At 41.0% G+C, this 17,257-nt stretch overlaps 1 protein-coding gene across 1 annotated transcript in view; it reads right to left on the bottom strand.

The window, feature by feature from the left end:
- The window catches only part of GNA12 (G protein subunit alpha 12), a 138,674-nt gene that overhangs the window by 97,251 nt on the left and 24,166 nt on the right, over window positions 1–17,257 (bottom strand). The gene's annotated exons all lie outside the window — the stretch shown is intronic.

The raw sequence follows: 17,257 nt of genomic DNA, 5'->3' as shown, positions 1-17,257 counted from the left end.
TAGGGTTCTAAACAGTACCAGCATTTCAGACTATTCTTCACAAGAAACCTGAAAGCAAAGTTAATCCCTTTGTTGCCAAGTCGATGAAAAAACAGTTTTCAGTTTTCAAGTAAGAACACCTCCTTAAGGACTCAAATTTGTTTTTCTTCAAAATTATGATAAATCACCCAGACAATGTTTTTCTCCGCTTACTTTCTCTTTCTTTTAAAGCTGCTAAGACACTAACAGAGAGAATTTAGTCCTCGGTGCTTTGCTAAAACTGGGTGACTTTATGTTCCTGCTTAGTCACCCAGTTTCTATGACTGCTCTACCAAAGCCACTTACATAAAGCACACACATTTATCACAGGCTTCTATCTATGTAATAGGGGTGAGGGAAGAGGGGAGGAAGTATAAAATAAGACAAAAAACCAAAAACCAAAAATTCTACTTCTAACTAATGATAAAGTTGGTAAACAAAGTATAGTCATGATACATAAAAAACAGAACGTAATGACCTTTAAAATATGACTGCTTCTCTCCCAATAATTAAGAAGTTGGTTTAACTAACTAGACAACAAGTAAGTGGTAACTTTGGTGAAGGGTAAGACAGTACACAACACTGGGGAAGCCAGCACAACCTGACCAAGGCAAGGTCATGGAAGTTTCACAGGCACATCCAAACTCCCTGAGGGACCAAATTACTGGGCTGAGGGCTGGCGACCATAGTCTCGGAGGACATCTAGCTCAGCTGGCATAATATAGTTTATAAAGAAAATGTTCTACATCCTACTTTGGTGAGTAGTGTCTGAGGTCTTAAAAGCTTGTGAGCAGCCATCTAAGATACTTCACTGGTCCCACTCTGCCTGGAGTAAGAGAGAATGAAGAAAACCAAAGACACAAGGAAAAGATCAGTCCAAAGGACTACTGAACCACAACTACCACAGCCTCCACCAGACTGAGGTCAGGACAGTTAGATGGTGCCCAGCTACCAGCACCGACTGCTCTGGCAGGGATCAAAATAGAGGGTCCTGGAGAGAACTGAAGAAAAATGTAGAACAAAATTCTAACTCACAAAGAAAGACCAGACTTACTGGCCTGACAGACTGGAGAAACCCTGAGAGTATGGTCCCTGGACACCCTTTTAGCTCAGTAATGAAGTCACTCCTGAGGTTCACCCTTTGGCCAAAGATTAGACAGGCCCATAAAACAAAATGAGACCAAATGGGCATACCAGCTCAGGGGCAAGGACCAGAAAGCAGGAGGGGACAGGAAAGCTGGTAACAGGGAACTCAAGGTCGAGAAGGGGAGTGCTGACACTTTGTGGGGTTGGCAACCAAAGTCACAAAACAATATGTGTATTGTTTAATGAGAAACTAATTTGCTCTGTAAACTTTCATCTAAAGTATGATTTAAAAAAAAAAACCCACCAGTATGAGACCCAAAGGTCAGCAATTACTCAAAAGCAAAGATGAGAAGATAAGGCGGCAGGGAAATTAGAATACTGGAAAGGGAATAAACAGAACACAATTAAAGAGAATTCTGACACACTGTGATAAACGTAACTAATGTCACCGAACAATTGTGTGGAAATTGTCAAATGGGAACCTAACCTGCTGTGTAAACTTTCACCAAAAACTCAATAAAATATTGTTTAAAAAAAAAAAAATCCAAAAACCAGTAACGAAAATAAAAGATAAAAATATGCCATGAAATAGAATTCTAGAATATCTCACGGATCCTATGGCAAAGGACAACTAATAGAATTCTATTCTGCAGAAAATCTGATGGTAGTCTTAAGAAAATATCTAAGTTTCCTCTCTACCACTTTTTATACTCAATCCATTAAATCACTGTTTGTTAATAATTAATAATTAATGCATGACCCTGAACAAACTACTATGGTTGCCACAGAGCCTTTCAAGGGAGAAAGTGATTATACTGACATATACAACAATATGAAGAAACTGATGTTCAGGAATTAAGTTAATCTAGTGAGATATTTCTGAGAACTGAGTACTTGTTGGTATTACAACAAAGTTAATCACAGTGCTTTGTATTTTTTAAATATTTCTTAAAAAAAAAAAGACTGATGTGGAAAATAAAAAAAAAAGGTTACAGTTTATGTTTTCTAGCTCTCAGATAAAACAAAGTTTCAAAATTATACACACTTAGGCTTTGATGAAACAGAATGCTCCTTTTCAACAGGGTGATGTTTTGATTTTTAAAATTATTTTAAAAACAGATTAATACATGCCACAGTACACATTTCATAAGGTACATAAGGACATCCAGTGAAATGTCTCCTCCTGCCCCATCCTCCTGCTTCCTAGTTCCCCTTCTCAGAGGCAACAACAGTTCCCAGCCAGTGAAGTTTAAGGGGTTACAGACGGTATGAAGATATCATCGTCTGATTCAATCAAAGCGCACCTTATAATAAGAAAAGACCTAGCATACCTACTAAGGAGCTCCGGTGGCACAACAGTAAAGTGCTAGGCTGCTAACTGAAAGATTGGTGGTTTGAACCTACCAGTGGCTCCGCAGGAGAAAGACCTGCTGGTCTGCTCTCATAAAGATTCCAAAACCAAAAACCAAACCCACTGCCATCAAGTCATTCCAACTCATAGCAACCCTATAGGACAGAGCAGAACTGCCCCATAGGGTTTCCAAGGCTGTAATCTTTACAGAAGTAGACTGCCACATCTTTCTGTCAAGGAGCGGCTGGTGGGTTCGAACCATCAACCTTTTGGTTAGCAGTCGAGCACTTTAACCACAGCACCACCAGGGCTCCTTCCATAAAGATTACAGGCTAGAAAACCTTATGAGGGTGGTTCTACTCTGTCACACGGGGTCACTATGAGTCAAAAATTGATGGCACCTAACAACGACAACACTATATGTACTATCCCTCAAGAGGGAGAAGCTGGGGAGGAAATCAGAGTGATTCAAGGAGAGCTCTGAGGTGGGAAAATTTCGACTACGGCCCAAAGATCAGGCCGACCAACATATGAAGGAAACAGAAGATGGCAACTGAGGCAGCTGTCCAGTGAGGTGTATACAGTTAGGATAGGGAAATGAGAAAACATTCGGATGCATTATGTGATTTTGGTATCGGAGATCTCGGTTATGTCTGCTTGTCTGTGGAGACTCCTCCTCTACAAGATGGGGACAGAGATCAGTGAAACCCTGCCATGCTCTGAGTAATGCTTGTGACCGGAATGCTGATCAAATAAGACTCAACACTGGACGCCAACTTCCAATTAACGTGTGCTCAAAACAGCCAGACTTCCAGGTTCTGCAACTGGTGTCGTCCTCAAATCATGCAAGTCAACATTTGTCTTTAAGAAGCCCAATAACCTGAATTCAAGACAATGCTTTGTCCAAGCTCACACATAAAGTCAAAGTCATAAACCAAGAATTTGAGGAATTTTCTTTTGCAGACACGAAGTCTTAATTCAAAGGTCACTTTCTCACCTTATCTGACCATCCTATTTAAAACCACAACCCCCACCATAACTCCTATTCCCTTTTCCTGCTTGTTCCTGACCCCCCACTCCCCCCCCACTCCCCACCCCCGCCACGCACAGAATTTCAGAACTGGAAGGGACTTTAAAAGGTATCGTGTCAAATCACCCTCCTCCAGATGTGAATTCCCCGTACGTAAAAGCCTTCTACACAGCAGCTTATCAGCCTGAGTCTTACACACTTTCTGACAAGGATTCCCTGACTTGGCCTGCAGACCTCACTGCGTGCTCTCCCTGCGGTTTCCCACCTGTGTACACCTCACCTCACCTCTGAAGTGATTAACAGGCAGCCCCACTAGGCCACAAGCTCTCTACGTATAGTGTATAGTGTCCTGACATACACAAGGTGTGAGTGACAGGAAGTCACGTCCATGATGTGGCAGACCCTTCAGTTCAGTCCAGTTCACCCATTACAGTCACCCTGCGCCACACCCCTGCTGCCCCGAGCTTCCATCCAGAGGAGGAAAAACGCAGACAAGTAAACATAAACGGACACAAAACAACTGTGCTCCAGCACTTGTGATCCTGCTCAGAGGAAATCAGCAATGGGTAGGAAGAAGGGACTGAAAGGAGGCTGCTGCAGACAGGGTTGTGAGGGTGATCTCTATGAGGGGGACGTTTAAGTTGGCTTTAAGGATAAGGAAAGGAGCCATGGTAATGCAATGGTCCAGTACTTGGCTGCTAACTGAAAGGTCAGCAGTTTGAACCCATCCAGCAGCTCGGCAGGAGAAAAGACCTGGTGATCTGCTCCGGTGAAGACTACAGCCTAGAAGACCCTATGGGGCAGTTCTACTCTGTCATATGGGGTCACTATGAGTTGAAATTAACTCAACGGTACTCAACAACAAGAAGGAGGAGCTGGCCAGGCAGGCAGTGGCAGGAGGAGGTTTTCCAGGGGCAGAACACCGCAAGCAAAGTCTTGAGTCCCGTTATTTCTGAAAAACCAACCATGCAAGAGGCTGGAGCATAGTGAGCAGGAGAGAGGGGCAGAGAGAAGACTAGGAGCAGCTGTCAGCACAGGGCCACAAAGGTGGCTGGGGCTGCTGCTTGCTGCTCATCCAGATCCTTCCTTGACTACTGACTGAAAATGACTGTAAACTATAATTTAGGAACAGGAGAGATGTGACGTCAAAGTGCCATTTTATCAAACTATCTTTGAAAGTTTGCCAAAGAGGACTCAGGAGCTGCCTGTGCAGGGGCTTGGCTGTTGGGGTCACTGGCTTATCCAGGCAGGAAAGGCAAAGGCGTTCTCAGATTTTTCCAAAGGGGGTTAAGATGACAATAAACTCCTTACGTGTGCCCTCATCGTATGGCGCCAGGGTCGGCAGAGAGTGGAGATGCTGAGAAATTTCTTATACTTACTGGCAAATTCAGAGTTCTAGCACTCGCCCTTATTCTGAGGTCATCTGAGGTGCTTTTTCTCCAGAACTGAGCTCTGTAAACAGCCTACAATTCAGTCTGAAACTGAGGGGGAAACACCAGAACCTCTGAGCATCATGAATGGGTCTCTGTTATCCTATCACAATACCAGAGAATAAAACTACGTTTCTCCCCCTGCCACCCTTGTCCAAGGAGTACTAGGAGTAGGAGGGAATGTTGTGATGTCACATGATACAGATAGACAGACACAGAGACAGCGAGAGACAGGCAGGCACAGATGGGGGCTCAACACCCCAGTTCAGAGTCAGACGTCTCAGGCTGCTTATCTCCAGGGCAGGTCGGCAAACTCCAGCCCTCGGGATTGCAGGTCAGATCCGGCCCATGGCCTATTTCTATCTGGCCTGTGAGCTAAGAATACTTTCTACAGATAAATATTTTGCAATTGATTTGATGATATGGGAACACTAACTTCGAACCCAAATTAAGTGAAATGTCATCCCCTACCCCCACAAAAAAAAAAAATGCCGTTCTTCTCATTAGTATACCTGTTTTACAAAAAACTGTACTCAATGATCATGATTATATTTTGAATTTAACCAATAAAACATTTGTGGAATTTGTTTTCTCTTTTACATCGGTAGCTACACAACACCCCTGACACTGCCTCTTGGCCTGCAAAGTCTAAACTATTTACTCTCTGGCCCTTTATAAAGTCTGCAGACTCAGCTTTGGTGGCCTCCTCCTGAGCTAAGAGTATCTTACATTCAGAGTCCTCCCAAGTGGGTTGTCTGAGTCTTCTGGCCCCAGATCCCGACCCCTCGGCCTCGTTGCCCATCAGCATCACCTGGGGAGTTTCAAAATATTTCATCAGAAGATCGGGGGGTGGGGATGCGAAGCCCAGGCTGAGCACTTCTGAAAGCTGCTCAAGTGAGTCGACCTTTCCAGCCACAGCCGAGCTGAGCTGGAGGGGGCCAGGCTCGCAGGGAGGAAAGGCTCAAGTTCATGTTTCTCAGCATTCCAAATCTATGGCATAATGACTTCCGGATTATTCCTCCTCTCCTGTTTGCTGTGGCACATGCACTCAACGAGTCCCAGTCATTTATCTACTCAAATACACGGTGAATTTTTCATTTATCTAAAATAAGGAATAGAGTTTTCCAGTTCCGTTTACTAGTCTTGTTAACTGAGACATGCCATGAGAAGCAATATTTGTCAAGTTGAAACTGCATATACCCTCTGACCCAACAATTGTACTCAGCATACACCCCAGGAAACCTGGGCTCCAGTGTGCTGGGGGACATGGATGGGGAAACACAAGACATCACCATTTGTAACAGAGAAAACAGAAGACAACCAAGCTACATATCCATTAGGAGGGGAGTGGATTACAAATTATGGTAAGTAATGTGATGGTTAACATGAGTAAATTAGATCTATACGTATCAGTAGAACTGAACATTTACTGTGTGCCAGGTACTAGTCTGGTACACACTAATTCATTCAACTCTTAGAGTAATCCTGAGATAGCTACAATTATTATCCCTATTTTACAGATGAGAAAACACACTAGTGACAAAGGAAGCTGTAGGAATGAATGGAAAAGAGATTTCAACTATCCAGACAACTGATGAAAAATCTCATTCCACTAAAAAAGAAAAATACTTGACTTGCTATGCTAACAGTTTTAGTACTCTGGAGGGGGATAAAAAAAAGAAAACCTAGAAGAATAATGAGGGATGCTTTTTCTAAGGATTTAGTTCTGCAAATAATAAATAATTGTTGATGATGCAGAAGTAACTGGAATCTCAAGAGCAAGTGATTGTGAAATTTGAAAATTAAAAATATCAAAGGAAGAGAAGGACAAACGCACATTTATATCCTAACAAAGAAATACACAGGGTTCTAAAAAAAATTCAGATAATACAATGACAAATTATCTAAGAGAAAACAAACAAAAAACAATAGATAAAACAACTCAAAAAACAACTGAGGCTAGCCAGATGACAAAAAATTTGAAATACATCCACAATCAACAACTTCTTACCGCTTCCCTTGCTACCACCTACCCAAACTACCGGTGTAGCTTGTCTGGAGGATGGCGATAGCCCCCCAGGTGAGTTCCCCTTTGGGTCAGGATCCTAAACCTAATCACTTCTGGGTTATAGAAAGAGAAGCAGAGACACAGAGATAGGCATCCCCTGGTCTATATGCTTCGTTTAGTACACTGGGGGATCGTTTTAAAAACATAAGTCAGATCATTTCACTTCTCTACTGAACTTCCCAATGTGTCCCAGTTTGAAATGCAAAATCCTTACCATGGCCTTCAAGACTCTATCACCTTGTGACTCCTGACTCCTCTCCCTTTTCACTCGGCTCTGCCCACACCAGCCTTTCAGCGATTTCTCAATCCCAGGCACACTTGCTTCTGCCCAGCTTCCGGGCTTCTGCAGTCCCTACTGCCTCTGCCTGGAACACCCCTTCCCCGACAGCAGCATGGCTTGCCCCCTCCCTTGGTGCAAGTTTTTGCTCAAATATCACCTCACCAGAGACGCCATTCCTTTTAAAACAGCACACAACTACACCCCACCCCAAGCAATTTTTAATCTTCCTTGCCCAGCTTTCTTTTTCTTCAGAACACTTATACCTGACATTATTTATTTCTTTACTTATTTATTATTTGTCCCCAACCTCCCCACTCCCCAGAATGTAAGCTCCATACAGCAGACTGTTTGGGCCACGTGGCACGCAAACACTGGTTTGTTGAATAAATGAAAGCAAGTTATCCAAGATCACAGAGCTGGGGAACAGTGGCATCAAGATTCCAAACCAAGTAGTCTGGTTCCAGTACTAGGACTGCGGAAGAAAAAGGAACATAGAAGAAATATTGGAAGTTGTGTAGGTGTAAGTGGCCAGTTACTAACAAGTGAGATTATTAAGTGAGAAACACAATAATCAGAAACAGCCCTCTTAAACAGTTTCTCAGTCTCAGTAATAAAAGGACAAACAATCCAATTAAAAGATGGGTAAAGATGAGGAACAGAACCTCAAATTTCTAAAATTAAAACAAACAAAACAAAAAAAGAACCTACTGGACTGGTTGAGACTAGAGGACTCCCCGAGACTATTGCCCTGAGACACCCTTCAAACCTTGAATCAAAACTAACCCCTGAGGTCACCTTTGTAGCTAAGTAACAGACTGGCTCAAAATATAATGAATATCACCCATAAGTACTGTACGTCTTTAAAAAAATTGCCTATATGAGACCAAATGGTAAACAACTAAAACAAAGATGAGAATGTAAGGGAGCAAGGAAACTAGATGAACGGAAATGGAACAACCAGAATGGAAATAATGAGAATGCCCATATATTGTGAAAAATGTAACCAATGTCACAGAACAACTTGTGTAGAAATTGTTCAGTGCAAATCTAAACTGTTCTGTAAACCTTCACCAAAAACACAATTAAAATATTATTTAAACAAATGGGCAAAGGACTTAAATACACATTTCTCCAAAGAAGATATAAAAATGACCAATAAGTACATGAAAAAATTCTCAACATCACTATTCATTCGTGAAATGCAAAGTAAAACCACAAAGGATGGCTATTATCAAAAAGACAGATACTAACAAGTGTTATTGGAATACCCACATACTGTTAGTGAAAATGTAAAATGGTACAGCTGCTTTAGAAAACAATCTGGCAGTTCTTTGGGTTAAACACAGGCTGACATTATGACCCAGCAATTCCACTCCTAAGTATATGCCCAAAAGAACTAAAAAAGTATGTCTACATAAAACTTACACATTAATTATTCATAATACCCCAAAGGTGGAAACAACCCAAATGTCCATCGACTGATGAATGGATAAAGAAATTGTGATATTATCTATACAAGGAATATTACATGGCAATAAAAAAAAAATAAAGATACATACTACAACATGAACTTCAAAAACATTATGCTGTTTGAAAGAAGCCAGTCACAAAAGACCACATATTGTTTGATTCCATTACAAGAAATATTCAGTATAGGCAAATTTATAGAGACAGAATGTAGATTAGTAGGTGGGTGGGAGCAAAGTGGGGAGAGGGTTTCTTTTTGGGGTGATAAAAATGGTTGCACTTACCTGTGAATATACTAAAAACCATTGAATTATACACTTTTAATAGGTCAACTGTATGGTATATAGACTTTATCTCCGTAAGGCTGTTAATTGTGTGTGTGTTTTAAATAATATTTTACTGTGTTTCTGGTGAAGGTTTACACAGCAGTTTAGGTTCACATTCAATAATTTCTACACAAGTTGTTCAGTGGTTGGTTACATTCTTCACAATGCGTGAACATTGTCATTATCTCCGTTCTGGCTGTTCCATTTAAGGTTCTTATTTTTATAAAAAGTTAAAAAAAAAAAAAAAAAAGCCCCTGTGATGTGAAGCAGAGTATGAAAATGACAAAAATCTCCTGTTTCTCTTCCAGAACTGCTCCCATGAATCAGTTCCCATCTCCTGGCTAATCCACCACTGTGGCCTCATCCTTTTACCTCATCAAGGTGAAATCAGAGGCACGTTTTCATCAACACAGAAAAAACTTCTTAGAATCACTCACATTTTACAAAAACTTTATCAGAGAAAGATGCTAACTCTATCAATGATTTTCTGATTAATGTTCTGCTTATTATTGGCTTAAGAACTTTTGTGAAGATTCTTAGATTACAGATGTCCTACAAAGACATACTGAGAAATCACACCAGCCTCCGACTCCAGCCTTACTTCAGAGAAGAGCGGCCCTCTATCTTCTTCCAATAGTGAGAATACACGTTTCTTCCTGTGGCTAGGTGCCCAGGGTTTGTGCTGACCCATACAGAAAGAGCATGTGAATGAACTAACCAACCAGTACTCCCTTTAGTAGTAAACAGAGATACTGTGAGAAAATGGACGCCTGTCTCCAGCTGATGGGAGTGAGAAATTATACCCACGTGGTTTTAGTTATACAGAATAATGAATAGAGACTAGCTTTTGTCCCCTACTCATAAAACTCCCAAATTTGTATGAATGATTCTATATAAGGAAACAAGGCTAGCTACTCCCGAACAGCTCCCTGGGTGGCCCCAAGCAAAACAATTTACCCCTGAACAATTTCCCAACAGACAATGGACATTCCTCCAGTTCTTCTATTTTCTGAGCCCTCTGTTCCACTCTCCTTCCACTCTAGTAATACAGCAGTAAATGTTGCCAGGTAAGCAATTTTTCTTCCTTTGGCAAGTCTACCAGAAAAATGCTAGTTCCAGGAAACCCAAGGCTAGGCCATATCCCTGCTCAGTATAATCCTGACCTTCATGTTACTAAAGAATGAAAAATACTTTGTTTACAAGATGTTATGGATTGAATTGCATCCTCCAAAAATACATGTTGTAAATCCTGACCCCTACACTGGGATTATAATCCCATTTGGGAATGGGTTTTCTTTGTTATGTTAATGCAGCAGTATCTTTTGAGATATAAAAGGAGCACATCAAGCAAGGAAGAGAAGAAGGTGGGATGTGGGGGAAGACAGATGCCATGCCACATGACGACTGCCAAGCAGCCAAGGAACAGAAGCTGAAGAGACAAGGACCTTCCCCCAGAGCTGACAGGGAGAGACAGAGAGCCCTCCCCTAGAGTTGGCACCCTGATTTCTGACTTCTAGCCTCCTAAACTATGAAAAAATAAATTTCTGTTCATTAAAGCCATCCCCTTGTGGTATTTCTGTTATAGCAGCACCAGGTAACTAAGACACAACATCATTAATATTCAAGTTTGGTTTCTGAATTCCTTCAGATGCTTACACTTCTAAAAGTATTTATTCATACATCCAACAAATATTTGAATGCCAGGCATTAGAGACATTGGGGGCTTAGACCAGGGCCTTGCATGCCAGGAATGGCATTTCAGGATGGCCGACTACAACTACATAAAAATATATTACGTACATAAACAAAGAAGACTCAGACTAACATCAAGATTTCTCGACAAACTTAACTAAAAAATGTTAGAATATATTTAGTCAGCTTTCCCACTCCCTGTTTTTACAGCTTTATACCTGAATCTGTGAACTCTGGAGCTGCTGCTGGAAGCTTCCTTTGTAGGTTGTTTGTTTCATCTCCCAAATTTCACTGGGACAATTTCTTCATTTTTCCACATTACACTCCCTTACATCATTTACAGCAGAAAGTTGTCCTCCAACCAGCTGAACATATATAGCACTATAAAGGGCTTAAGACAATCCATCTGTTGGAACTAGTATCCACAGACTGTCCAGTTACCAAGAATTGTAACCCCGAATTATGTGGGCCTTAGATGTGGCACATTCTTGCCTCTCAAATCTAAGATACCTCTTAAAAGGGTTCTTGTGATGGGTAAGGTTATGTGTCGACTTGACTGGGCCATGATTCTCAGTGGTTTGGCAGTTATGTAATGATATAATTTGGCAGTTATGTAATGAGGCAGTTACCCTCCATTTTGTGATAAAATGTAATCACCTCCATGATGTGATCTGATGTGACCAGCCAATCAGCTGCAAGGGGAGTTTCCTCAGGGGTATGGCCTGCATCCAATATATATGGACATTCTGCCAAAGCTTGCTGGCTTTTGGTCGCTCTGGATCCTGCATCGATCTTGGGATTTGTCAGCCTCTGCAGCCTGTGATCCAGCAGCCTGCTGTCTTCCCTGCCGATCTTGGGATTTGTCAGCCCCTGCAGATATGTGAGTCAGGAGAAGCCTCCAGCCTGATGCCTGACCCATGGACTTGGGACTTGCCAGCCTCTAACAACTGCATGAGCCATTTCCTTGAGATAAATCTCTCTCTCTCTCTCCTCTTCACTCAAATCCTATTGTTGTTGTGTGCCGTCAAGTTGATTCCGACCCATAGCAACCCTACGTGACAGAAGCACTGCTGTATTGGGCTTCCTAGGCTGTAATCTTTATGCTAGGTCTTTCTTCTGCAGAGCTGCTGGGTAGGTTCAAACCACCACACTTTTTGGTTAACGGTCGAGTGCTTAACCTTTGCATCACCAGGTCTCTTTACTCAAACCCTAAAACCAAGAAGTCATTGTTGTCAAGTTGATTCTGACTCATAGTGACCCTATAGGACAGAGTAGAACTGCCCCATAGGATTTCCAGGTTGTAATCTTTACAGAAGCAGACTGCCACATCCTCCTCCTATGGAGTGGCTGATAGGTTCGAACTGCCGACCTTCTGGGCGGCAGCCAAGCACTTGCCCACTGTGTACTGATTAAAGACAGTAACTTGCAAGGAGTTGAACAAAATTAACAACCTCAACCCTTCCAACCCCCAAGATGGTTTGCTAAAACCACCCCTAAAAGATGCCACATGAATTTATTACCAGAGTTCCTCATGCCCAGTCCCTGACCTCACATTGACTAGAATTCAATATAGCTTAAGAGATTAGAGACAATAAGTCTTTCAGGGACACTACAGTGACCAACCACTACTGTGGCCTTGAAAAAAGTAATTTTAATCCTCAGTCACTATTCATACATTATTTGTAACAAAAAAAGTTGGGTCTTGGGCATCTATGGCAGGCTTTGTTGGAGGGGCCTCTCACCACACTTCCTGAAGCACACAGAACAGCATACAACCCGGGGACAGGCCAGCACACTGAGGAGTCCTTCCTCCCCACTATTAAAAAATATAAATCAACCAAGTGACCCACTTTGCTGTAACTGCACAGAGGAAAGCGGGAGCTATTTATATAAAGAAGCTACTCTTCTAACTGAATAACTGATAGCAGTAAGGGCTGAGCTTGTTTTGAGACTATGACTACTATCAGTTCAAATTAAAGACTTTTTGATGGTATGGCATAAGGGAAGGTAACAGGGACAGAAAGATGACAAAGAAGAAATGAGAATCTAAGGAATCAGGCAACTATTCTTTGGTCTTTCAGTCATGCTAATAAAAAATGTCTGCAGATTTAGAGCGACAAAACTGTTTTGGAAGAGGCCAGTCATTTCTCAAAAGAATTAGAACAATTCAATAAACACTTAAGAAGACACTGTTACAAGCTCGAGAGAAAATCAAAATGTAACACAGAGTTTCAAAGGATCTTGCATTCTAGTTGGCTAGACAAACAAACTCAACTACAACAATTTTAAAAGCATGTTGTGGACAAAATGAAGTGCAAACTGTACGCTAACACCTATACAATGCAATGCAAATGAATGATCTTGATGGACAAGGGACGTGCGGTAAAATTACTTAAAGAAACAAAGGAGCAAAGTTACGTTTTTTAAGTTTTTATCTTCTAAAAAAGTAATAAATATATATGCAGGGCTAGATACATAAAAGGAGCCCTGGTGGCACAATGGTTAAGTGCTTGGCTGCTAACAGAAAGGTACACGGTTCAAACTCATCCAATGGCTCCGCAGGAAAAAGACCAAGCAGTCTGCTCCCATAAAGATTACAGCTTAGGAAACCCTATGACGGTAGTGCTACTGTGTCATAGGTGGTCACTATAAGTCAGAATCAATTCTACGGCACGTATCAACAACAACAATAAAGACATATAAACTTGGAAGTTAGCGTAGACAGATGAGTATTAGAAGATTAAGGACATCGACTTTTTGTCCTATATTGTAAATACTATTTCCCAGTCTGTTCAGGCTCCTTTTTGCCATGCAGAATTTAAAAAATTGTTATGGAGTCAAAGAGATCCATTTTTTCCTTTGACATTTCTGTCTTTGGTGCCATATTTTAAAAAGGCCTCCCCTCATCCTGAGATCATGAAAATGCTCATCTGCATTCTCTCCTAGTACTTTTAAGATGTACATTTTAATATTTTTCATCATTCATCTATAGATAATTTATTATTGTATTAGAAAGGGATCTAGCTCTTATTTTTTTCCCCAATCGATTGATTAGCCATTTTCACAGCACTATTTACTTATTCATCTTTTTCCCACTGTTTTGAAAGGTCTCCTTAATAACACTGTAAAGTCCCAAGTACACACGTGTCTGTTGGGGACTCTATTCTATTTCACCAATCCACTGTCTATTTCTGGGCCCTGCTTTAATCACTGTAGCTTTATAAGACTTTAATATTTTTCATGATAACTGTTCCACACACATTGCACTTTTTCAGAATTTTATTAGCCATTATCACACATTTATTCATCAAGGGAACCTTAAAATCATTCTGTCAAGAAAAATACGTTAGGATTTGAGTAGCATTGTGTTGAACTCAACTATTTTTGTGGAGGACTGGCACTACAATATCCAGACTTCCCACTCAAACAACAAAAACAACTAAAGTCATTTTTTCCAGTCTTGTTACATTTCTCAGTAAAGATGTACAGCTTTCATCATGTAGGTTTGACTCACTTCTTGCTTATTTCTAGGTATTTTATCCTTTTTTGCTGTTATGAATAAAATATTTATTATAGAAAAGTGTGTGCACACATGTATGCGTGTGCATGCATAAACACACACGCATTTATTTTGTATTCAGCTACCTCCCGGAACTTTTTGGCTGATATATTGGACTTTCTACTCATAACGTTAATTTTGTCCCTTCTTTTCCACTAAATACACCTCATTTCTTTTTTCTTTTGTTTAACTGACTAGAATCTCCAGAACATCACTGAATTATTTTATTAATAGTTGGCATTCTTGACTTGTCCTAGAATGAAAAAGAATGCCTCTGGGCAGGAGATAACATTTCTCAGCCCCTAACACACCCTCAGACACTCTAGTTGGTAGTTATTTGTGATGGTCTCTATCATTGTGTACTAAGTGGTTTCCTTTTGGATCACTTCCTTCATATAAAATAGGTTAGATGACAAGATCAATGTCTACAACTATTCAGAAAAAAAGTCATATTCAAGGAAACAATCATCTGAATATTAATTATAAAAGTTTAACAAGAGGAAATAAATATATATATATATTAAAATACATCACTAATGAACTACAAAAACATTGGGCAAGGTTTCTGTAGAAGGCTCAAGACTTAAGTCTTTTAATCTACTTCAAAAATGCCTACATTTAAAATATTCTCCCTACTCCTAAGACATTAACTGCCAATACATACCAAACCAAAAAACCAAACCCAATGCCATCAAGTCGGAATTCACAGGGTTCCTACAGGAAAGAGTAGAACTGTCCCATGGTGTTTCCAAGAGCAGCTGGTGGACTTGAACTGCCAACCTCTTGGTTGGCTGCCAAGCTCTTAACCACTGCACCACCAGGGTCTCAATTTGTGCCAGATAATAGGAAAAACAGCTCAGGCAACTTGGTGGCTTTTCTTTTTTTTTTTAAGTTACCAAGAATTAAAAACACAAGTTTCCAATTTAAAAAAAAAAACGCTGACTATGCTGTGGTCTCCTTGGCAAAAATTTCCACATTCTGAAAATATTCAAGATTACAAAAAATTGAAAGCAAGATTCAACTCACTAATTAAGTTAAAACACCTACAATTCCAAATGAAAACTACTTGTTAACTGCAGAGAAATTAAATATGGGGAAAATGCTTTAAATATCACTACCTGATAGTTAAATTATATTCCCAAGGAGTCATACTATAAAATTACTATTACCAAGTTAGTCTATAAAATAATGTTTACTGTAGAAAATACATTTTAAAAAAACCATAACTGTATCACCTGGAAATAAACACTGTTAATATTTTGTTACTCTTGACTTCTGGGCAACATGGCGCTATAGTCAGAAGCACCATGCCATCTCTCTGCAGTAAAGATCAGAAAAACTAAGTCAAACAGAGTCACACGTCAATCCTGAAACCCTAAGCATCAAATGAAGAGACAGAGAACTCAGCCAAGCACCGAATCAAATAAGAAACTGACAGAGAACAGAGAGAGAGGAGAGATACATATAAAGGTCCCCTATCAGCTACTGCAGCACGGATCCACCATCTTGGACTCCTATCAGAGATAAACGAACAGAGGATATGAGAAAGCAGCTTCACGGAGCTGCCAGCAGGAGAAAGAACAAACCAGTAACCAGTGATATATGCTTTCCCACCCCCCAACCTTCTTCACCCCCCACTTAGCCTCCTCTGCTTCCTGTAGCCACAGTCTCTTGGCGAGGAAGCACCAGCTTCATCCCCGTGTCGCTTGGATTCCATCCGCCCACACTGGCCGGCTCCCTGAGTGCCTTTTGTTGGCTGCTGGTGCTGCTTTTCTCTGCTTTAGATTTCTTCCTTCTCTCTCACCACCTCCCCATCCTTTCGCTCAAATACCTGGCTCCGTGCACCATCTTTGCTTCTTCCTGAAAGGCTGAGAAACACCGCTCGACTGTGAAACTGCTTCCCGGCCCGGGCTGCCAAGCTGGTGGGATCACCGGGGCTTTTATGTTTGTTTGCTCTGATTTGTTCTGCTTTGATCTGTTTGTTCGTTTTCTTTTTCTTTTCTCGGCTTGGGAGCCCCTTCTAGCTGGGCAGTACCATGCGGCTTGGAAGCTACTTCCTTACTCTGCACACATGCACAGGGACATCCTGGGGGCATTTCTATTCTTTTTTTCTTTTCTTTTGTTTTTGTTTTTTTGTTTCTGTTTTGTTTTCTTCTCTCTCTTATTCCCTTTTTGTCTTCATTTCCAGTTTCTCAATTTATTCATTTTCTTCTTTTGCCCTTTTTCTTTTTTTTTTCTTCTCATTTTTATTTTTACCCATTTCTCAGTCTCTCATCTCTTCACTCCAATAGCAAGCTCCCTTAGCACTCTTTTTTGTTTGTGTATGTTTTTGGCTCCTGTTCCTCTCTCTCATATTTCCCATACCCCTCTTAGATCCACACATCACAATCTACCTCCTCCTTCCTGCCTACCTGCACCGTGTGCTGAACATAACACTCCCAAGCAGCACAGGCACAGCCTACTGGAACCTGCCCTGCACTGTTTCACACTGTCAGCCCTGGTACGTGCCACAAACAACCCATCCAAGCAACTCCCCTTCAGCTGGACCTGTCCTGCTGTACCAAAACTGAGTGACTGACTGTCCCCATTGGAGAAGGAGGTGAAAAGTATTATGCCAACAGATGAGCAAACAACACAGAATGCACAGCCTGCCTGCTCAGATATAACCAAATAAAACAAAAAAGCACGAAGAAACAAATACATCTACAATCCATAAAACGAGGAAAATAACCACTGAATGCCCCGAAGACAGCAGACAATATCAAAAGATTTACAAAAACAGGACAGGATGGTTCCAGCAGGCGTCCAAAAAAAAAAAAAAAAAAAACACCAGATGACCTTCCAGTAGAAGAAACGGCACTAGACCCAACTGATAGGGAATTCAAATCTCTAATATTCAGAATTATCCAAGAGTTGAAGCAAAAAGCAGACAAAAATGAGGAAAAAACAG

This window comes from Trichechus manatus, unplaced genomic scaffold (assembly GCF_000243295.1).
Source record: "Trichechus manatus latirostris isolate Lorelei unplaced genomic scaffold, TriManLat1.0 scaffold00151, whole genome shotgun sequence".
NCBI classification, from domain to species: Eukaryota; Metazoa; Chordata; class Mammalia; order Sirenia; family Trichechidae; genus Trichechus; species Trichechus manatus.
Note: the sequence above shows the minus strand (reverse complement) of the source record. Positions and strands in the feature narration are given on the sequence as shown.